Here is a 25791-nt window from a genome sequence, read left to right as displayed (position 1 = left end):
AATTATTTTTCTGTGATAAATCAGGCATAGGAAGATTTAATCTTTCAAAGAGATATCTGGACAAAGAATTTTATTGTATCGTAAGAGAAATGAAAAATTTGTAAGAAGTATATTTCTCTTTTATCTTTTTCTCGGATATAAAAATTCGGATATCCGTAAAATTCATCGAATAAAGGAATTTTATTTTTTTTTTCATCGAGACAAGCAAACAATGGATAGATATTGTTTTAAAAGAAATTTTTTACGGAAGAATTGATTCGAATTGTATCTGAATTTGTCGAAAAAGCATCTTTTACGCGACAGTTATCTACAAGCATCAAAAATGGATTTTACGTAGAACGATTTCAACGTGCGTAACTTTGTCGTTTATTTTCTTTCTTTCACGTGGAGCACACAACGGTTGTTACAACATTCCGCGCCTCGTTGCTTGTACCAGTTTCAACCGGACAATCTTGTGCAGTGCAAATCGAAAAAAAAAAAAAAAAGAAATATAATACATATAAAAAATGAAATATAAAAACGAATGAAACGAAACATAAAATCTTCAGAAGAAAGATTTAAATTTAAATTTTTTAATTCTATCATTATTCATTTATATCCATCTTAATTATCATCCTCTTCACATATATATAAAACACGAGATGTCAAAATATAATTTCGAACAAATTCCTCCAAAAAAAAAAAATCTCTTAATCCTTAAAGCAACAAGAAGCGTTCCCTAGAAGACCTCTGAAATTCTATCCAAAGCTTCGTCTACTAATGAGTATAGATTATCCTAAGCGCGACGGTGGGGGTGCACAAGCATTAATCGCATCAGTCTGTCTAGCCGTGACACGCTAGTGTCGCGTCAAGGCGAGTAAATTAGCGTCTAAGAGGGCCGGCACAGGCTGGAAACACGGCTCGCCCAATGTCAAGCATTTCGCGGATGGGCGAAACCGAGGACCGGAGGGCATAAATTGGCGGCGGAACACCGCGGATGGAAATATGTCTCGCCTCAAGAATGTCACGACTGGGGGGACTTGTTGAATGGCGGAAGCTCCGTTCTCTCGCCAGTAATGCGATTCAGTCCTTACACTTGCTAGAAGAGTCTATCTTTATATATATATATATATTTTTTTAATAGTTGTTTTATGTTCTCAAATTTGTGAATGATCAAATATTCTAACAACACTCGAACAGATGAGATCGGCAGTTCGCTTTTCGATTCTATCCTCGATCGACGTTGAACGTTTAATTAAAAATTGCTTCTAATTCGTGAATTATAAAAGTGAGAAAAATGTGAATTTGAAGAATGAATTTTTCGAGATAACTCTCGTTTGTTCTCAAATGTACGAATCGTAAAAAAAAAAAAATCGTTTTTTATACGCATTTTAATCTCAACTTTTAGGTTATAGAAATATAAGAAATGTAATGTAACACAAATCGATGTATAAAAAGTGTTCAAATGATGGAAATCTAGAAGAGTCGCGCGATATATTTTGCAAAGGATATAAAAAAAAAATGATGGAACTGAAATATAGAAATGGATAGTCGGATATTCTGCGATATACGAATAAATATCCTCTTCTAGGTGAGATAGTTTACGCTCGGTGTTTCGAGAACGAAATGTGAAATTTATGCGATTCCAGAAACAAGATACGCACGCGATGCCTGATTTGTGGGACACGTTCGAAAGTCTTTAGCGGAAACTCTCGACATTTACTTCCGATGACCTCGAGTTGGGGAAAGTGGCATGTCGGGAGAACGCATGTTTTCTTTTTTGCAACTATAAATCGTAGATATATTTATGAAACACTTATAATTAGTCACGTATTTATCTTAATATTTATCTAAACGGTGAAGGATATTTTTTCCCCCTAATTTATTCTAACTTTTATTCCACTTTTAATGAATTTGTTTCCCTTTTCTAGTTTATGCCAATTTCAAAAATTAAATATTTTGTATTGGATGGAAAAAAAAAAGAATAAAACGTATCTTTTTACACGCTTAATTTCTTTTTTGAGAAGATTATCCCGATTATCGAATTTCAAATAAGTATAATCATTCAAATCGATCGAAACTTCACCAATTTACCGGTGGAGAGAGGGAAAAATTGGAAAGAATCATTTGACCATAAATTTATAACGAGGTTTATGACGCGTGAGAGGCTTCCGGCAGAAGGATCCACGAGTTCGATTTACGTTCGATCGACGTCTGATAGGCCGACAACGATGAAGCTGTTATGCTAATGACGAAGTTCGATCGATACACGGAACAAGCTACTCTAAACGAGAACAGGCATCCGAGTTGCGAACAGGTTTATTACATGTATAATTAATTGATTAACTTATGTACATCGTAAGCAATACATTATTTAATGACCGAGTGTAACGTATCGAGTAAATAGTCATATATAGATATTGAAAAGGGAAAATGAGAATGTTTTGAGGAATGTAGATACTCTATATCTACTCATTATACGATTTTGCTTTCGTCAGATCAATTTCTAATTAAAAGATGCCGTATACAGGCATGTTATATTATTATTGATGATATAAGTTCGAAAGATCGAGTGAAATTTTGATATTAGATGAAGTGAGATGAAAATAAAATGTGATGAAGATAGAATTCTCTTTATTTAACACAAATTTCAATTTATATCTTAATAAGTTAATCTCGATCGATATTTTTATATACCAATTTTTTGTTTTGGCCTCTAGAATCAATCCTTTGAAGATGTCTCATGAATATATTAATATTCTTGTTAAAAGAAAATTATATTAAAACGAGTTAGATTTATTAAATTTGTACGATACACTCGTTTAAATATAGGATAGAAACTTTGTAAATAGATATTAGAAATAGCAAACGTTATATCAACTATTTAAATTATTATGTTATATTTCGTCATTTATATTTCATATTCGTTGTACATATTTACGATAATCTTTCTCTTTTGAAATTCAAATTTATTTTGAATATAAAAGAGAGAATTTTAAAATATTTTATATTTTCCTCTAACTTGTGTAAACTTTCTAACAATTAAAATTATATATAATAATAATTGTACAATTTAACAGTTAATCCGAGAAGCATATAAAAACACATATAAATTCTTTAAAAAAATTACACTATTTCTTTCGTAACAAGAATTATAAAAAAAAAAAACAACACCGCTAATAAAAATTTTTAACTAGCCATAAAATAAATGAAAGCATAGCCGTATAAACAAGAAAAAATAATTTTCCTAAAATGTTAAATGATTACCAGTTTAACTGCCAATTGTAACCACTTCCGTTCCTAAAACCACACGAAACTACGGCACAGTTTAATGGAAACGAGTTTTTAAGCGTCGCTCGAAAAGTAATTCTGGCGAACAGTGTCGAAACAGCAACGATCGACCCACTGCGGTTCTTTCTCTACGAATTAAACCCACAGCCATTCGTCAGATAACGTGACCACCTGACGAAAAACTTCGTATCGACGCCATTCGCCAAATAATGCAACAGGGAAACTGTTTTCATTCGAACGTGGGAAAAGTTCGAATTCAAATATCAATTACGAAACACGAAATCACCATCTCAAGAAGAAACAGTCAATTTTTAGTTTAATAGATACAATTTTACAATTAGTCGTATATTTCTAACGATTTTCTTTTTATCTCCCTATTTTTCATTTATATGTTTCATACATACTTTCATTATAGTGGACTGTTTACATATTCTCTATTTCTTTTTCCCCTAGCTTTCATCCGCTTTTGGCAAGAGTCCTCAACAGCCAAGAGGGTGTACTCTCCCTATATTTTTTTGCAATTTAATAATATAAGAAAGGTTATTATTTTGTTTCAATGGTGCAATTATTGATATTCGAAAACGAACGTAGGTCGCGTTATTTCTAATCCATTTGATATTTTGTCGTTCAATCGCGCGTCGTAATTCACCAATTTTAGCGTTGAAACACGAGTCGTAGATAACGACTATCTATGGAATTTATGGAAGCCGCTAAATTCATTTCACACGAAATTAGAGATTTATCGTTATAGAGTGAAGTAAAAACGCGCGTCGTAAAATTTTACAGCAAAATGCAAAAAATATAAATCACGTGCTAAGGGTAAAGCGTCTGATTTACGAGAATCGTTGAGCGCCGATCTATCGCGAATGACAGGTGCAAAGTCTGTAAAGCTCGCGCAACCATTTCTCATATAATGCATAGGTGGGACGGAGCCATATCAAAATTCACTTAACCTTCTCTATATATTCAATTTTACGCCGCTCACAATATCCACTTTGGAATTCCAATATAAATCTACTTACATCCTTACATCTTCGTTTGAAAAAGATGAATATAAAAGATTTATTTTAAGCCAGAGGCTCGATGAAACGAATAAAATTTTGTCGAAATGATCGCGCAATAACAAAATTGTGTAAAAGTGGAGAAGGAAATTCCAATAATTCATCGATAAAAAGGAGAAATTATTACGCAAGAATATTACTCCATTCAGTTTTTACTTCCTATCTGACGACATATATACGCACATCGAACAATAAAATATAATTGCACTCCACGCAAATTCACTCTCGTCAATCAAACCCCATACTGACCGTCATCTCCACAATCCGGGGGCCATCCTAGAACTATTATCGGTCGGTTAATTTGCGTTTTATACGCTTTTCATTAAAGCTCGTTGCATATGCGACAAGCGCACGTGGCACGAGACGCTCGCTTCCGCTTCCTTTTATTCTCCTGTTGCCGGCCACTGAAGCCATGACAACCCTTTTAGACGAGTTTCCCCACGAGGAAAAACATTTACCATCGCCCATACCGTCCAACGCGATCTCTTTCTCTCTCTCTTCCTTCGTTTTCTTCCTTTTTTCTCTCTCTCTCTCCCCTCCCTCCCCCCTTTCTTTTCATTCTCTTCTGTCCTTTCGCTCGCCTGCCTCCTCCCCGACTTCTTTCTCTCAGCTTCTTCTTCGCCTAGCTTTTTCATTTCCTCGAGATAGAGAGCGAAAAACGAGAGTCCGTACTAATTAAATCCAGTAACGTTGCGCAAGGAAACGAGCTAACGTCCCCGCATTTTTCCACCGACCTTCCCTCACTGAACTGGTGTGTATATATATATAAGCCTTGTTTCTTAATTAAAAATACAGTGCGTTCGATTACAAGCCCGGTATCGACGCCTTGGATAACGAAGCCCGGCTACTCGAAGCTGATTGCGAGATCCGGACTCCTCTTCAATGCGGCAAATAAAAGATTTAAGGGATGCCTTTCGATACCTTGATCTATAATTACGTTCGAACGTCTCGAAGGAATTTCCGCTCGTTGCTTTTAAATGGAATTTCACAGTTGTGCAATAGTCGTAGTTCAGAATACATTATTGAAAATTATTTTGGTTTTAAATGTTATTTAAAGTGATCCTTAAGTATTTTTTTTTTTTAATAATTTTAAATTAATTAATTAAATTAATAGTTTCAGATCATTTCATTCGAAATTAGATATATATATATATATACATAAACTTTTGGATACATCTAAGAAATTCTTATTATTTGAACTCAATCATATATTCATCTAATTTTTTCGATTATATAATACTGTTAACTTATTTCACATAAGTAATCAGTTCAGATAATAAGAATTAAGCTACAATGTGTTCAACAAAATATTCATTTCGTTTCGACAAATAGAATTGTAATAAAGTAATGCTTTCTACGATACCACAATCTAGATCCTCAAACTCCATAAAATTTCGACCAGCCGCGGCTTAAAAATTCCCTTATAAATTATCAGCGGACGCGTATATCACACGTGCCCCTCTTCTCGTGTACGCACGAAGATTCCCCCCCAGAAAGCTCGCACGCATGAGCAACCATGCCCAAGCTAAGTTTTCAAAATATACTCGAAAAGAGGGATGAATGGAGCGAAACAGAGCAGGAGTAGGCAACGACCCTTATAATCGCGCACCTAAGCCGACGCAGTTTATCTCGCTCCACCGAATGAATAATACAGCGGGCAGAAATGTAATTGGACGAGCCCGTATAAAGGCCGCGGAAAGACCAAAAGTAGGAACGGACACGCAAAGGAAACAAGCCACCGCCGGCTTAAAAATACGGAACGAGCTTGAAGAGTCGACGAGCGCTGTACGGTCAGCGCTGTACGCTTCCCTAATTATTTCCCTACTCATCTCCTCCCGTTCTCTTCCTTCCCCGCTTTTCCTCGCGTTCGTGGGATAGATTTCGCGATGTTAAAGAGGGGAGGTGGTTAAAAAAAAGAAGAAGAAGAAGAAGAAAAAAGAGGGCAGGAACGAAGTCAACGGAGGAGGTTCGCGTAACCGGAGATGCTGCGCACGCCGGAAGAGGATATTTCCTCGCGCGTGAACGAGCGCAGGGAGGGAGGAGAAAAAGTGGCACCAGGCGGCGTGGTTAAAGGGGGTGAAATACTGGAACAGTTTCACCAGAGAGGGGGAGTGATGCAAGCGGACCTGGCTCCCTTCCTGTTTATGGGCTTGCACCGTGCAGTTTTCACCCTGGTAGGTATCGAGGCCGGCTCGAGTATCTTCCGACGCCGTAAATAACGAAAGGAGCACTTGGCCGGGACCAGGGTTAGAACAGGGCGTTTATAATCCCGCCAGAGGGAAAATTGCGATGCAACCCTCCTCCTACACCGGAAATTTCGCCAAATGATGGAGGATCGCTCGAACAATTCGATGCTGTTGAAAGGGCGGGGGGATCTGTGTATTAGCTGTGCAGCTGTGTATTCTACTTTGATATGGATGTAAAATATACGATGTAACACTTTATCCTGAGTTGATTGTAAAGGAGATGAATTTAACGAGAAAGATTAAGTTTGAGAATGGTATAAATTGAGCCATCAATATTTCCGACTTTTGCATTGAATTACAGATTATTCCACGTTATAACAAATATATAAATATTGATCTTTTCATTTAATTTTCTTAAATAGATACGAATAAATATCTTGGATAAATTTCTTCTTTAATTTATCATTCTAAGGGATGAAGCTCTAGTGATAAAATTCTGTCGATCGAACTAACCTCGATTATGATTCCTCGTTAAATAATTTCAATTATCGTTACGATTAACGTAACAAAACTTGCCGATATTTTTCGTATCTAAGATTAACAACGGACGGTTAATTTAACGGCCACGAAAATGTGAAAATTTCGTTGAAACAGTGGACGGTATCGAGGAAACGAGGAATAAAATTCCGCGTCTGGAACGCGTTCGTGGGGATCTTTCTACACTCACGAATCTGGATATAATGCGGAAAATCAAATTTCAAGAAAGGAGCGAGGGAGCGAGGGAAAAGAGGGAATGCGGGCGCACGCATGCGGCGTAGCCGACAAAGGGCTCTCTCTCTCTCTCACTGTTGGTGTGGGTTGGATGGGTTGAATGAATATTGCAAATTGCGTTTAATGTAACGCTCACCGCGGGCGAATATGTACAGTTCATACTAATGGAAACGTATCGTAATATCACATCTGCACTTCCGACTACAAATTGGCTCTTTAAGCCAATACCGCCCCATTACCGTCTGAGTAACGGTGCCCGTGATTATTCCTCGACAATTAGAAACTATAACGCGTCTTATTGCCGGGGAAATTCTACGAATTCTACGTAAGACATTTGTAAGTATAAATTAATTAATGTTACACCGCATTCGATGTGCAGCTGAAGAGGGTTGCGAGATGATTTTTCGATTTTTTGATCGAAGAAAATGTAAGACGAAATGTAAAATATAATGTATTATATCGATATCAAACGCGTGTAGAAAGATGGGTATTTAGAAAACTCTTTTCCACTTTCCATATTCAGAGGATCCATAACGCGTCATCAGAATTGAATATATTAAATAAATTTTCTTCCTATTCGAGGGCATTGCATACAAACTCAGCGGCAAAGTCAAATTGCTATCTTTCGTAAATTTTATCGCGATAAATAAATAATTCTATCATGAAAGATATTCTTTTTTTGTGCTTGAGTCTCTGATAATGTATGTTTCTATAAACCGTACATTTTAATTAAGGATATGCGAATTTTGTTCTTTTTTAAAGTTGATATTATTATCGAAGTGGAAAATATTAATGTATTAATTGAAATTGAATGAATTTGAATTGAAAAATGTTAATTCATGAGCGTGCAATTCGAGCTGTATCATTCAAATGAATTTAATAGATTTTATTTTTAATCATATTGTTATTAAAATTATAAATCATAAGATTTATCTCGAAATAATCGAATTTTTGTGTAAATTCTCTGAAAAATATTGAGATACTATCTACCAAATGATACCTACGCTCTGATATCATGGAATTCCAAATTTCCTAACCCCAGAACCGTAGGATTGGCCACGAAGTACACAAAGAAGGTTAATGCAATTACAGTTTAACCGTGGGACTACAAACTTCCTAACATTAGAATCGTCGGTAAGAGTACTAATGACCCGCAGAAAGTAGAATTCTCCGACTTTGAAACCACAACTATAGATCCTCAACTATTCCGAGTAAACCTCGAGACACGATAAAATTTCAAACTTGAATGCTTATAATTTATGAAAAAAAATATGTTACAATTTTTCTAAGACCACAAAATTTCGAATTTAATAATAATTGTGAAATATATGACTTCTTAAATCTTAACAGAGAAGAAGCTATACAAATCTCATAAAATTTAGAAAAAGAATCAAACAATGATGAATGTTCATATCGTATAATTTAATCCCAATAAATCAAGGATCAAAATCTCACGTCAATCTCAATCCTAGAAGAAGTTAAACTCTCTGATCTAAATACTATGTATCAATACATTTTTGCAATATCTCACCTTTCTTATCTCTTGTCTTAAATAACATTTCCATGTTTAGATCTCAAAAATCCTTTTCCTAACATGCTCCATACAATATCTAATAAAACAATTAAAATGTTCGATATTCTCCCTATTCGTTCAAACTTTCTTTCATTTCGTATTAATACATCTTTCCTCCCCTCGAAAATGAAGTTCTCTCTCCCATCGTGCACAAACGACGCGAAAACATTGTTAGGGAACCGTAATCGTGGCAACGTAAGTTAGCTCTAGCGAAGTTGCAATCGAGGATTAGGTAAATACATTTCACGGCGTGGTAATTATCTTGTCACGTTCAGGTCTGCGTCTTCAGAGCGGAATACACGGCGTAAAATACACAGTGAAGCCTCGTAGAATATTCTGACGATCGTGCTTACTGATGGCCCGCCGCTTTACTACGTACTCTATTATGTTGATAGAAAGACAATTAGCCGTTGCGCGACGTTGACATCGTAAGCGACCGGGAAAATTAATTGCGAGATACCAATACTTGTCGCGGCAAGGCGGACAAAGCCCTTTAATAAAAAAAGAAAAAAAAAAAGGAAAAAAAAGAAACCTGCGTTTCATCACTCAGTATGATATTTATACACGTTTAATTACTACACTATGTACGTTTGATATGCATTGAAAAAGTGTATCGAGCCCCGTATATATATATTCTCGTTTCATAAATATGAATCGGGGTATCGAAAAATAAATGCCTGTTTCCATTTTACCCGCTCGTAAAATGTAAATTCGTACCCCTGTTTCGGCCGGGGGTGTGTTACGATTATATATACACGATAGGGTACGCGTTATCGCGAGCAATCATTTCTTGATCGTGTATCGGTAATTGAAATTTGCGCCAAATTGACAGTATCGAATTAAAGTGCATCGTATGGTCGTTCAATCCGCATATCTAGATGAAAACCGTTACTGCACGCTCGAATTACTGCCACGCTCGATGAAGTTGTTTCGCGTATATGGAATATGCTCGATAGCGGCTCGAATGCTTATATATGGATTCGATTGTTTATCTTACTTACGCGAGAGACGTTACTCGAAAGTATCGAATTAATTTTGGAAAGATTTTGGATTGGAAAAATTATCCGTAATATTTAATAAATACGAAACGAGGATTATTCTAAAATATTTGAGAGAAAGAATTTTGAAAATGGAATATACGTGGATACGAGCTTTTTACTTTTACTTCGAACGAAATGTAAATGAAATAATTATAATGGTATATTTATTATTAAAGAAAATTTGAAACATGATGCAGAAGAATATATTATTATTCATTAATTTCGTTGAGAATTGCATTTTTGCGATGAAAGAATTTACATATACGATTTAAAGGAAAAAAAAAAGAAAGAAATGGTGTCAGTGTAAGTATGAAAGTCACGCAATATTTATATTGCTGTCACAGGATGACTTGTTCATAGTTTACGTGTTTGAAAATATACATACTGTGGAAAGCATGGTAAATGAGAAACGAAAACTTTTTTTATTATACAGTATAAATCAAAGTTGCGCCTTCATGAATATGGAAATTGAAAAATGTAGATGACACACGGCAATAATGCAAGTCTCTTACGAATCATGGAAGTAGTGCTTCAATATTATGCTGATAAAATATCGACAAATTTTTATCAACGAATCATCAAATCAAAATTCTATCTACGACTCGAGTAATTAAGAGCCATAAATACTATCGCGATAAAACGACTAAAATTTCATCACTGAACTACAAACTTTATCCTTATCAAGGGAATCGAAACAAAAAAAAAAAAAATAGCATCCTGACAGGGAGGAAGAATCGTGTAACGTTCGATAAAGGACAGCGATGACCACAGGCTCTTCCACGGTATACCGGGCACGTGGTTGGCGGTCTCTTGGATGCTAGTCCCCAGCCAGGAAGCCGTGCACGACGAGATAACGGGTGCACGCTACGAACACACTTCGAAACGAGTCTATATACGGGGGAGGGGAGAAGGACGAAGGTTCGCCAAGAACGATAACGTTATCGTGCCTTGCCTCCTCGTTATCGGCCCTTCGATGCCGCCACCCTCGCGTTCACGAATGAACTTTCAAGGTAATCGACTAGGGAGGGGGCTCGTGGTCTGCACGCTAAACAGGCCGGGGGTGCATGTACACTTTCCAACACGCTGTTGCTTCGGCTACGTTGCGGCTAGAACAAACACGGGAAAATTATGGGCCTGCGTCGGCCAACTTGCTCGCGCGCGAATAATTGATCTCGTGAATGGGAACGGGGTTACGTGCATCGGTTTCCTGATGCGACCGGGGTGAAAAGGGATAATCGAGAAGTTTTTAACGTTGCTGCGTGACTCGGCGAGGGGACACGACACTCTGGAGGGGTGGTGAAAATTAAAAAGTTCTCTCTCTCTCGCGAGTAGTAAGTTTGAGAAAAGGACATTCGATCGAGAAGAAATTTTTTAAAAGAAAACGAGATTAATGATTCGAAGATATTTTTGTACTTTCCACTTCGCTTCCATACTTTCCTTCCACTTTCAAAGCTCGTCTTATTATAGTAGTTTCTGTGTAGAACTTATGAAGGATGGATGGATAATCGCATCGATTATTTTCCTTAAGTGGATTAATTAAAACACGGTAACGAGATTAAATAACTTTGTAAATAACGAGATAGTTTGGAGCGTTCAAGAGAAGATTATTTATCTCGCATAATTTAACGCAATGTGACATGTTTCCTGTACGGAATCTGTAGTATAAATATTAGTCCATCCAGTATAGCAGTTCATATTTTAACCTCTTCGCAATAATCACTTTCTTCTTATTCGTAAAAGTATTTGATATTTTAACAATATACCGTTGAAATATTATTACAAGGTATGAAATAATTTATTCTCATAATAATATGTAGCTGCACAATACGCGAAAATTCTCGGATAAAAATGCTTAAAAGTATTCCACGCTGCAAGAGTTTACCCTTCGAAGAGTTTATTCTTTACGGAGAATGTTTTCTTTTCCTTGCTTTCACTTTTATTATTCCTGCCAGTTCTATTCTCCATAATGAAATTCACTGCAGCGAAACCGAGAAAGAAAGAAATATTTTAATGAAAGAAACCGAAGAGGAGCGACTCCGTTGGTGAAATTTAACGCTGGATTTTATTGTTTAATCAAAATGGAATCTCTTTCGAACGTGAGAGCTCGGGCTTTTGTGCCGGTCTCGTTCGACAGAGTTGGTTTCAGCGCGAGAAATACGTGTCAAATTTTTATAGCACGCCTGTCAGTGGAGAAAACATCGATGTAAAAAAAAAAAAAAACTGCATCGATAAAATCTTTCTGATAATCCACAATAAAACGTCTCGATATATATAGTTTCAAAATGAATCGTCGATTTAAGACGATTCGTTACTGTTCTCTTCTTCGAAGAAAAGAAAAAACAAGAAATTTTTTCTTTGATCTTTATTCGTCGAATACATAACGAAAAATAATTTTTTTCCCTAACCAAACGATGATTAATTCCTTAAATCTAATTAGATCGAAGATTTACCGAGAAATTGTTTCATTATTTAAAAAATGACGATGAAAAATAACGGCGAAAGCTATAACTTTGCTCGTCGAAAGCGTATCCGATTGAATATATATTTTCCCAGTATAAATCACGTTACAATAACAGTTCCAACGCGGTGTACTACTTCTCGATCAAGATATTGATTCTGATGGAAGCTCGGGATGTAAACATTTCCTCTAACTTATTCTCGTTTTATTATGAAGGGAGAGCAGTATCAAATTAAGAATTTCAATATTTAGCTTCGTTAAACGAAAGTTGCTGTTTTCACATGAATTTTATTCAAGGAAACTTTTGCATATTATTCATCGATTAATGTTTGTATTGGACTTGGGAGGGGGAAATTTACGCAGAATTTCATAATTTTCAAATTTCAAGTTTCCAGTTTCAAGTTTAAACTTTAAAATCTCATTTCGAATTTCAAGTTTTTGAATTTTATAGCAATCTAACTTTGCGATCCATCGATTTACACGTTAAATATTTTCCTATTAAGATAAAATTTATTATCCCACGAAACGAGGAATACGAACAACCAAAAATTATTTCACCTCGAGCTTTCCCCCTTTTCCTTACCAAACCAGCAATATCTTTATTTTTCTTCGAAATATATTCAATGCATCCATTCTTTATATTTAACCAATCAGAATTATATGCAAAATTATCCGATGAATTTCAACAATACTTTTTATTATAATTTCTCAAATTTCACGGACACGGTTTGTCAATAATCGATGCTGCCTTAATAATCTAATCTCATCGTTGGCGCGTATCTCGCATCAGATACAGCAATTCATCCTGTATCTGACTGCCTGTTTCTCTGTCGTTACATCCAGTTGTACGTATTTTACGGGTGTATTCGTCGAGCGTGTACTTGAAAGACGTCCCATCCGCATAGAACAGACGTATTCCGCATTAATTTAGCCGCCACTCCCGCAACCGTCCCCCTCCTCCTCCTCCTTTTCCATCCCCCTCACTTACATATCTCCGGCGTTTCATTTAAACTAAAACACACTGCGGTACACTACTTCCGGAAACTTCAACTTTGCCGGAAAGACAGAGGCAGTGGCGATCATTAGCCCGCGAAATAAAAGCACTGGGCGAACTGTGCGAACGAATACACGCTGGGATGGGATTCATAAATCAAGTAAACCGTTTGAATTAACAACATCCTAAGGCTAACTCTGTGGCAAAGCGACAGAATCGGAATAGATTCAGATTAGAAGCATAATGGAGAGAGTTGGGATACATATGAATTATTGCAACATTTATGGAAATTTCATCGAGGATCTTTATCATGTCCCTATTTGTGTTACATGTTATTGTTTATATCATTAATTAATAATTATGTTATATGTTTCTAGATAATTTATTTATGGTATATAAATGAATAATTTTCTTATTTTTCTTCCTCCTCTTTTTTTTTATTTAATGCTATAAGATATATATATCTTTTGGGGGATTGTATATCTATTATGCATGGCAATATGCATATTGTATAACACATACGTAAAATTTATATGTACGATTCAGAAGATGAAATAAATTTACGTGTGAAAATAATTAAAAGAGGCATAATAAATTTAATTTGCCCAGAAATTTGCACTTAAGAAGAAAATAATTCAATTTTACACGTTTTCTATGATAAACCAATTATAGTTCTTAAACGAATGATTTACAAGTTATTACACACGAATTTCAATGACTTGTCGTAACACGATAATCTCATAAATAGTGAAACTGTGACAATATCCAAATAATTATAGGACTTTTCATCGATCCATTCATCTTCCATGTGTTTGGATCGACTTGGATGGTTTCACGATATTTCTAATGGATACTCGAAACTCGATCGGATATCTGACAAGAAGCGGGCAGTTTTTGCGGGAAAACGCAAACCGTGGATCGCGAAACTTTCATCATTACGACCACTGGGCAAATAGGTCACGCGACAGATGCAAGAAGATGATCAATTACACCATAAAACAGGGAATAAGGGGAGGCTAACTTTTATTCTAGTGCATCGACTCGTTTCTACGTTTTCTTCCGTGACGAAAACTTTTCTTCTCGAGAAGAGAAAACGCGGACAATGGGAGTTTATTATTTTCTGCGTCCAGATCTTTTTCCGTAGTTCAGTAGTTTAATAATAACAATTAATAGTGGAACGAAATTTAATGACATCGGTTTATTATTAAATAACGGTTTATTATTAAACTTCAAAGAAACAAAATTTCGTATGCAACCAACCCTTTGAAGTTTTCCAAAAGTAACTTTTTATCATTTTAATATTTCCTTGTTATTTGAATATATACAAGTCGCAAAAATTTTAAATCGCGTTATCAAAATGAATAATAATTTTGTTTTATATAATGAAACTTTTTTATTAATGGAATATTAGAGACAAAATCAATCCTTAAATATCCACTATACTATTTTCATTTCTTAAAAATAAAATATTCAAATTTTAATCCCCTATTATCCTATTGTAAAAAATACTCCCAATTGAAATTACATGAAAAAAAATGATAAAAATTCGAAAGTTGATTTAAGAAAATTTTCCATAACCCACAACAATTTCCATTAAGATCAGATTATTAGGTAATTTCCATTCCAATACTTTGTAAAACAGCGTTACATATTTTTCGACGATTGTATATACTCGACCCAACCGAACAGAATCTTAGCATTCGAACGAATTCCCAAGACCCAATCGGCGAAAATTAATATTCGTTCTCAGGTAAATTCCGCGGACGCGATGCTCGAAATTCCGGGAACCCTTAGTTTCGAGGTTAACACCGAGTCCTGGCAAGTTTCCCTTCGTTCGAGGCATGCTTCGTTAATTTTCTATCACCGCGAGGCTCCGTTTACAGCTCGTCCTCCCCAAACAAGGGAAACACCGCTAACAACTGGTCAACTCGATCAATCCGGGCAGCGCTACGCAAAATTGATACGACCCATTTACAAACGGCGGTCAACCTTCATCGATCACCACCGAAATTTCTATGATACACAGCCTGCCAATTACAAGAACGAGTTATCCTCCATGGGACCAGGAACCGACTTCCACCTGTTCCATATCCGTATCGGTTCGATGAATATGGTCTATCATCCTATCGATGATAGAATCGTATCTAATCTGTCGAATCGCGGGCCGATAACCGTGGACAGGATAAAATCAGATAATGCGCATTGTATAACGGAATAAGCGTCGGATTTCTGTTAATATCCGATCGGATTCCCTTCGTTATGCGTCGTCCAGATATACGCGGTTTCACTTGGTGGAGACATTTAAGCCGTGCTTCGTCGTTATATCCGCTAATGGAATAGTACACGTAGATGGAAATGCACGATAGGTGGAATATTTTCAATATCGTGTCACGCGATAGCGCGTAAATAAATATCGGTGGTTGACGATGTGAAATATTATCTATCGTCTCTATTTTACGCAGAGGAATATTATGGAAGAAGTAAGGAAGCGAACTTCATTTACAATGGATTCTCGTGTTTGTAACCGAGAATTCTTGGATCCTTTTATTCTGTATGTATTGTATATATTATTGTGTATACACATTTGCTGTTATTAAATTTCAAACTAAGGAATTAAGAATATTAGCCATCGAGACGATTTGATTTATTCAATTTGATATTTTTAAAGTATGTATAGCAAAGAACACGAAGAAATTTTGGATATATTGCTGGATATATTTCTTATTCCAAATGGAAGAGTTATGAGGACTATGTTGAAGGTGAAAGAAGCGAGAAGAATAATTTTTTCTTTATATATCAAGATTAAGATCGGTATTTAATATCAACGTTTGAACTCGTTATTTGATCGAAATAAAAATTTTCAGATTAAACAGAATTTCCCTGTTAAAATAATCTTCCAATTTCCAATACCGAAACAATATTAAATCTGATCGAATGGATCGTCTTCTGCGTTTTAGCCACGCGTTCCAATCTCGTCCAAGATTTAATCGCGAACAAAACGAGAGAAGATAAGGCGCACGTTGCAATCTCGGCAAGCAGCAAGCATCGCCCGTTCCTGGACATCCGGTTTCATTCCGGCTCTACGTGTTTCATTTTCGTGGTATTTCGAATCAAACTGTAACGCGCTCGGTTAAACCTGTCGATATTAAGCTGTCCTATTTCAATCGGTGTACAGATACGCGGCAAATGCGATTAAATAAGCTAGGTGGAATTATGCATCAATGATGTACAAGTGGCATTACGGCGTATCTTATTCGACTTTTGTTGTTTGTTGTAGAAATTTTATTCCTTCTGAAATAGCTGGATCTAATCTGATTTGGTAAATTTTAGAAATTAAGTAACTTGGAGGAGAAGAAAATATCACACTTTTATTTATCCTTATGTACTAATGAAATTTATAAATTTATAAAATTGATTTCTTAAGCTCTTTTAGTTGAAATTTAAATTTGATTTTTGGAAAAATCACTATAATAGATTTACACTCGAACGTAATTTATTTATGTAATTTGGAATGATAATTGAATTTTTAACTAGTCAAATCGAGAAAAATAAATATTTATAACTTCCAAATCTTTGATCTCGCGTATTAATTTCCATTTTTCCGAGAAATTTAAAATTAAATTACAATAACCCTGTCTATGAGATATTTTAACAATTTTTCAATTTTAGAATTATAAAGAAGAAACGATATTAAATAAAAATATAATAAATTCCCTACTCAAAAATTTCATTAATGCATTTATAAACTTCACGAATATTTTGCAACAATTCGCCATTAATAAAAAAAAAAAACATCAATTTAAATCGAGACTTTGCATAATCGTAAGTATCTTGATACGTGTGCGTAAATCGCGAGACGAAGCGGAAAGAATCCAAGGGAGCCAAGAAACGGACGGCTGTACAATATAAAACCGAGACAGTCATAACTTCTATAAACCAGACCTTTAACCCGACAATTGTTCGGGCGGATAAACGAGAAGGTAAGGAAGAAAAAGTGCGATAAGAAAACGAAGAAACACAAAAAGGGGGTAGAGGGAAACAGTCGTGAAGAAGAATGAAGCAACACACGTTTCAATATTCAACTTCTTTGCATCGTTCAAAGGATATTGCATACAATGGCCGTGCGTACAATTTACGTATTTATTCAGAATAAATTGATAGTAGGATAGATTTATACATATCTGAGGAAACGTGCACAGTTAAAAAAAAAAAATAGTTATGTTTCTAGAATATTTGCTCATGAATATTTCAAAGATATTTTCGACTTGTTGCTTCAATCGAGAAGTATTTCTATATCTATTTAAAAATTCTTTCTAACTTGGAAAGCGTTGAATTTAAAACACGAAGATTATAAACTTAATTGATATTATAATTGGAAAATAGAAGATCGAAGATATATCTTGCTTCAAATTATTTATTGAAAATCTTCCTTAAGAAAATCACAACAGAATATCAATAAAGTCCATCGAATAGAAGAGATATAAGAATAGAAGAATATAAGAAACCCATCGCTGCTCGAAAAGTGAATTGCATCCTTTTTATCATCTAAAACAGAGACGAGGCCTTCGTTAAAGTGTACCTATGCAAATCACATTCTTTGTATCACCGAAAACAAAGGCAAAACTTCCAACCAACACGTTGGGTCACATCATCGTCCCAAACGTAACCACTCGCATCGTGGTACGTTAGCGATCTAAAGATCTGCCGGTGAACAGCAATCCTAGGTGGATCCCGTCCCATTTTTTTCACCTGTGCATCGTCTATGCATTTCCCTTTATTTCCACGCCCACGTCGACGAGTAGACGTTCACCTGGGGTGATACCGATTCAAGAACTCGGGCTTCAGAAAACTCGGGTTTGCATCGCGAGGAATAGGAGGCGAGAAGAGAGGAGGACGAGATAAACGAAGGGGCGCGAGCGTGTCGAGGCGGAAAGGGTGGAAACAGGGCGTGGGTTGGAGAGGGTGCATTAAAGCGTCGGCACAGAGCGAAATGTTCGCGGGACAAAAACCGACACGACCGAAGATTTGCTTTGGAAAATGGCGGGCTCGAGAGAACTCGGCTCGTAGAGGAAGAAGAAGCTAAACCCTTTAGCGAAAACGCGGCAAATGGACTCGATGGATGGGCGACAGCGCCATCTCGTAACTCGTGCACATTGAAAAGGGGGACGTCTAAGCGCGGCACAATAAACAGCTGCTCCAAGTCGACCGCGAAGCTTATTGGTGAAAAGAGACGGGGATAGGAAGACGAAGAAGAGGTATGGGATGAATAGTAATCGACAGGCAAAGAGCATATCCAGGATGAAAGTTTCCCAAAGCTTTTAATCATCGCACCAACTCGTCTATCGCAGCCTTTCTATTACGATTCGCGAAACAGAAACGATCCAATTGTGTTTTTCTTTTTTTTTTTTTTTTTGAAAAGAGGACTAGTTTTTTATGAAATTTTAATGAAATTTAATTTTTACGAATTTCATCAATTACTAATGTACACGTACATGGTTAGGCAATTATATTATGAATCTATGAAAATGCCTGGAATTTATTTAATAAGATATTTGTAAATATATTATTATATTAGTTGATATTAAAGGAAAAGTTCTGGACATTTGGAAAAATCGTGCAAGAATAAAGAATAAAAATTATTCATACATATATATATATATGCTATTAAATTCTTTAAACAATTTGACTTGGATGAGAATAAAAAAAAAAACCAATAATAATACAAATTTTGAAAGAAATACATTTCTTAGATTGAACGTGAAAGAAATCGCATTAAACAAAAACATTCTAAAACAAATATCCATAATTTTAATCCAATTATTTTATGTTACATCCAAAGAAATCAAACTCCTGCACAATAATTGTCAAAATAAAATCAAAATACCATGTCATTACTTGAAATCCTAATATTAATGAGATTCAGAACTTTATTTTCATGGAAGCAATGAATTAGTATGGATACCTTCCTCCGCATTGTTCGATACTTGCAATTAACTAAGTCGAAGATGCTCGCGATTCGTCGGGGCGGTTTAAACGCGTCGTTAAAGATTGGAAAAGTTGATGCTTTAATCAGTGACCCCGTCAAAATCGTTGGTGAGGTTGGCAATTTCGTTTGGCGAACGTTGCTCCCAAAAAGGAAGTTTAATCGCCACGCGTAATTAGGGAATTAACAAGGCAGAAAATTGCTTGCGCGAGTTTATAGCTGTACATGTATGGATTACGAAGACTAGAAGACTAGCACACGACAGTTGATGTTTTATGGAGATAAATGAAATTCAAATTTGTACTGCGAATGTATACAAGTCTTTGCCCGGAACATTATGAATTCTGGCAAAGATTGGGTACTTCTTACTTTCATCGCTTTCGAGCCATTATACTCCAATTTTGCATCATTCTTTACTTTTAATTCTATGTCTAAGCTATTTTTTCTTTTCCTATTTCTATATTGATTTGTTTTGTTAAAATGCAGATTGAACGTAAATATGGATTTGAATATTTCCATTAGATATATATGAATGATGTGCACAAAAATTTTATACTAAATATACTTTGTATTCATATATTAACAATTTATTATAGATCAATATGAATAATTATATTATGTATGATTTTTTATGCGAATTTAAATTTGTCATAATAGTTATAGGAAATATGTGTTAAAATAATTATTGGAAATATTCAATTATTTTAAAACAATCAATAAAATTATATCACGATATATTTCCTATAAATTAAATTGTGTTTCGATTTGAAAAAAATGTTACAAATTATAATTATAATTGTGTATCAATAAATGGATTCCAAATTTAAACTCAATTTATCTCCACATCTAATATTTCTCATCATCGAAAACAATGTTAAATATTCGTTTAATCTTCCAATATTAAAAAGCTTTATACGCTCCTTTCGTTTACACTTTTTCCATACACGTTTCACTTATTCCATTGAATCATTGATAAAAAGATCGAAATATTGTTGCAGATTCACGAATCGCTCTGCATTCGATTCAACGACAGCCAATCTTTTTCCCACTTTTCGTTAACCGTTGTTTACGAGTAAAAATAAGTACAATACCAGATAGAATTCACAGATCGGTTGAAAAGGTTTTTGAAACGTGGATCCAATTTTTCTATGGCAGTTAGCAACATTGTTCGAGGAACAGGTAAACAACACTTTGTCGACGTGTCGAATTAATCCATGAACAAAAATACGACATATGTTCCATATAAACTTTTCATTCATAGAACTCAGATTTTCTCTTCTTGTTTTAGCGAGTATATATCATGACGGAAATGTGAGCAATACGTATTGAACAGAGTGTATCGATGGATTAATTCAGGCTTCGAATGAGCACAGACATTCAAATCTCGCCGTTAAATAACTTTCTCTTTTCATATTTTTTAATACTAAGCTTTAAAAGATTATTACGATACAATTTTTTTTAAAAAACTTGATAACAAATACACATTTCTCGTTTCCAATTCTGTTTTTTTTTTTTTTTACATTTATGTATTTGAATTAAAAAACAAGTTAAAATATCAAATGGAATTTTTTGTATTTAAAAAACAAATAATATATTATAATGGAAACATTATATTTTATTTATGACACCGAGATAGTTCATCGTTTCTCATAACCCCCAAACGTGATATTAACTTTTCCTGGCATAGTCTGTTGGCTTCACGATTAACGGTACCAATAACGGCCACACGAAATAATATAGACGTGGTAACGCGGCTATTTTTGGTCGAACGTCATTATTTCTTTTTTAATTTATTCTAATTACAAAAGAACTTGAGAAAACACGAGCAGATAAATTTTATTTTAGAAAAAAAATTGAGCATCAACTTTCTAAAATTTTTTTATCAAATATTAATGAAAGATAGATATTTAAAAGATAATACATAAACATTTTTCTATCCTATCTATCTAATTTATCTTTCTTCGATCATGCTTCCTAATCTAAATTGTATAACAAAGTTTATTATCATTATTATTATTAAACTAATTATTATATTATTGCATAAAAAGATATCTCTGAAGCATTTAAAAATATTTCGATCAATCGATTATTAATTTTGATACATCATAAACAATCACGATCCTATCACGTATGCTACTAGAAAAAATAAAAAATACGGAAAAATTTTTCATTTTTACCCAACAAAAGTCTACATCTCGCGTACTATTCTGTCATAAGCATTCGAAATTACAACGTGAAACGAAGCAAAGAAAGTTGAACGCGAAAAGCTATATGCCACATGCAGAAAAGTATCTGTATCACAGGTACAAAGGGAAATTCGTCTGGTTGACGTGCACATTTCTTTACGTTTTAATTAATATGAGCATCAAAGCAAGTTCGAAGCCGTCATAACAACTGTGAAGAAAGAAATGGAAACGTTCATAACGACGAGTCTCCGCGAGGAGATGCAAACTTTTAACAAACGATGATTTCGAAACCGAGAGAACGATTATGAAAACAGGGGAAAACCGGCAACACGATTTATCCAGTCGCGATACAATTTCGCGAGTTATTGTAAAGCTCAAAGGAGTTCGACGCCAATCTTCGCTTGTAATATCGAATTTGAATCACAAAGAGCTGCTTTGCGATGTACGCCTGCGTGAATAAATTGTACGGAAAAATAATATCTCCCAATATGGAAATAGTGGAAATTTCGCTAATATCGAAACCGATATTTTTCTACAAGCTTGACGTTCAATCGATCGTGAAAGAAATATTTCTTTCTCTAATCAATACAAATTTCTGATAACGAGTATTTGTTAACGATTCAATGATTATCTTTGATTATTATTTGTCGTGCTTGTATTAATAAAATTTAAATATAAGAATTAACAAAACACCTCTATAATTTTGAATTAAAATATTATGTAAAATATGTTTTTATTTATTAGAGATATTAAATTTTCTTTAAATGAAATCGACATTATTGAAATATTTACATAAGAAACATAATAAAAATTATTGAAACAAAATGTATAAATCTATAAATTTTTTTGTATTGATTGATTGATGGAAACATATACCTGTCATTTACAAAAAGTTTACAAAAAGAAATTTAATTTGAAATTTGCTTACTAATCAAATAACATATATAATCGAATATAAAGCTTTCAATTAATCTAATAAACTACTCCGAGAAAATACCAGATGAAATAAAACGAGTAGTCGGTATTATCTTTTCCAAGATTAATCCTTCGTTTCTTTTTTCACAGTCTCTAGAGGTTATCCCTTTGATATTAATAGTCCTCATATCTCAAGGATAGAAACGAAAAAAATAATCTATCATCGAACGAAGTGAACGATAAATCTTGTTTTCTCAAAAATATATATTTATAGCTATCATTTGTATCATTGCCCAATTATGGAGAAAGGCAAAATAATCTCAAATAAACGTAAAACAAGATTTTTCTCTGTTGAATAATTATAAAAATTTTTTAAAGCCAAATATAGACATACAATACTTTGCTAAAAGTATTAACAAAACAATTAATATCTTCATTAATGCAAAAAAATATATATTTAAATTAAACAAAATTTACAAAAACAATAAACGTTTTTATTTCTCAAAATGCTAATGAAAGTTTACATCGACTAACTAATATTCTTTAATAATTACTTTTCTCCATAGTTGGACAAACTAATCAAAAAGTAGAACTTACTCACTCCTTACTCCAAAAGAACTTTATTCTCTAATTCTATTAAACTTTTACTAAAATACATTCAAATGCAAGAATCGTATAGATATCACTAGGCCGCGAAAATCGTCATCGATCAATCGGGTCGAGAGTTTGTCACCTCTGGATCGAGGAGCAATTAATTCTGGCGAACGACTTCGTGGAGCAGACAGAGGGGCACGTAAGTAAACCGGTTGTCAAATCTGATTTCTGACAGGGACGAGAGGCCACAATTCGCCTCGTGATTTCTCGTTACCGATAATGAGCCCACGATTCTATTTTAAACGGTGGGAACCTACCTGTTTTCGCATTATCATAACGGAATCGCGCTTTCGTAGCGTAATTAACTTTTGCCACTGATTCTCAAAGTAAAGTATACGTGGAAAGAAGAAGAAGAAAGAAAAACAAAACAGATGCAGAAATCCCGTTGTGATATTAGCAACATCATTCGTCAGAACATTATGTTTAATTAATATTTACTTGCATTGTATTTTCATGTGATAATGATGTGTGATTTTTAAATATCCTTAAATATCCTTACCTCTGTTTAATTCTGTTTGTTTGAATTTAATGAATTAAATTTAAAAGTTTATTATAAAATTGTGTGTTGCACTACGGTAATTGTATCGTGACGTAATTGTATGTGTATTTTATTCTCGCGTATTAATTATATTAATGGATAAAATTTGCAGATGTAATTTAATTTATAATTTTCGAAAATAATATGAAATAATATTTCCATATATCTATACACTATATAGCTACTCATAAAAGTTTTAAAAAGAAAATTCTATATAATTTTACTGCAAGATTAATTCTATGGTAAGAAGATTAAAGATCAAAGATACAAACATTAAATTTAAAGGAAAAGTTAATTTTAAATTTTTCTTTAATTTTTAATTAGTGTAAAAAATAATTTTAAGAATTACTAAATTTATTCCTTACGCAATTATAATACTTTTTTGACACATATTCACAATAAAGATTATATAAAAGATTCTATCTAAGATAGTACAAAATGTTAAGGAGATGGATACGTGCTCCATTTGCTATGCCTATGATTTGAAAACTATTTTATATATTACTTATGTTATTATACGACCTAAATAATATGCCTATACTTTATGCTTATACCGCCTATATTATTTTCTCTACAAAATGTATAAAAACTTTTTTGCATGTGCTGGATATAACTGGATATATTTGAATAATTCGATTTTTATGGAAAATTAACCTGTTGTAAATTACTTTGATCGTCAATAATACCATAAATAGTAACCAACGAATTAAAAGTAAAAACTTTGCACGAACATTAACAGATCACTGATTGGATCATCTATTTATGGTATACAGCGATCGCGTTGGCAGACCATACACGATCCAATCGCGTGAAAGCACGTTTCATGTCCGAATGAATCATCGATATATAAAGTTTCCCGCTCAAAGATAATAAAGATCCACAACGAGCCACGTTGATACTATTATAAACCTATAGGAACTAATTTCGATTATGAAAATATACTTTTGAAATGTACAAATCTAATTAATCTCGTTCAGAATTCTCAGATATAAATATACAGAAATTGAAAATCTACGAGTTATCGAATTTTAAGAGAGCAAGTTGATCGATTATAGAAAGTTTTCAAACAGGAAACGAGGCAATTCCAAATATAAAATGTATGATGCAAGTTCATATTAATATAAGGAATATTCTTGAAGATATATTTAACAATATACCGTAGGATCCTTAAAACTGTGCATTTAATAACTATAATATTTTATAGAAAATAATTAAATTATCGATATTAGCTGTACAATAGATATTCAAACTCGAAAGATAATATAGAAAAAGAATATTCATTATATTTTTCCTATCAACTATACTTTCATTTATTAATAATATAGAAAGATAATTTTGAAAGAGTATTTTAATATTAAATAAAGTATTACAATCATTAGATTATATATAAATATATAAATATTACATATAAATGATATTATGATAAATATCACAATGATAATAAGAATCTTGATGAAAGTATAATTAATTGCAGATGGACTAGAGAAAAATGATGACATGAAAATTTAATATTCTCAAAGAAATTATCCTATGAATCCCGTTATATCGATATATATTTTTTTCAACATTTATCTTTATATGTATCTACTTTCAATATTATAATAATCAATTTTTAATATTCATATTAATATTATAATTCCCTATTCCGATTCCCTATATCCGACTCTATTTTCTTAATTTCATTAAAATATTGATTTAAACATGGAAAAATAATTTGAATTTGAAACCAACCTAATCTGATTTCGTCAAACGAAAAATTAAAAATGGCCGTTTCTAATTTATGAACGAATCTCACATCGTTGACATCATCGCAACCTACATGAAAATAACGTTTGAATCTGGAACGCCAGTTCCTCGAACCATTGCTCCGAAACCAGAAGTTTAACGCATATAAAACGCATATTTATTCAGTGAAAAGAGAGCTCTTTGACTGTTCGACAAGCGGCATATCGAATAAAAAAAAAAAAACCGTGTTCGAGCACAAACACGTTGGCCACGCAATAGGCAACATTCCATTCCGTGACACGTGTACCACTAACATCGAACTTAACCTCTTAACGGGACACGACAGAATAAACAAACAAAATCTTATATTCCATCACACGTGAAATGCGAAAAGAGATGATTGTTTCTCCGATATAAGTATAATTTAATAAAACGTC

At 33.9% G+C, this 25791-nt stretch overlaps 1 protein-coding gene across 2 annotated transcripts in view; it reads right to left on the bottom strand.

Annotated features, from left to right (window-relative positions):
* Nucleotides 1–25791, bottom strand: part of LOC413785 (FK506-binding protein 2) — a 101428-nt gene that overhangs the window by 75293 nt on the left and 344 nt on the right. The gene's annotated exons all lie outside the window — the stretch shown is intronic.

The sequence above is a fragment of the Apis mellifera genome, linkage group LG6, assembly GCF_003254395.2.
Source record: "Apis mellifera strain DH4 linkage group LG6, Amel_HAv3.1, whole genome shotgun sequence".
NCBI classification, from domain to species: Eukaryota; Metazoa; Arthropoda; class Insecta; order Hymenoptera; family Apidae; genus Apis; species Apis mellifera.
This window is presented reverse-complemented; position numbering and strand designations above follow the sequence as displayed.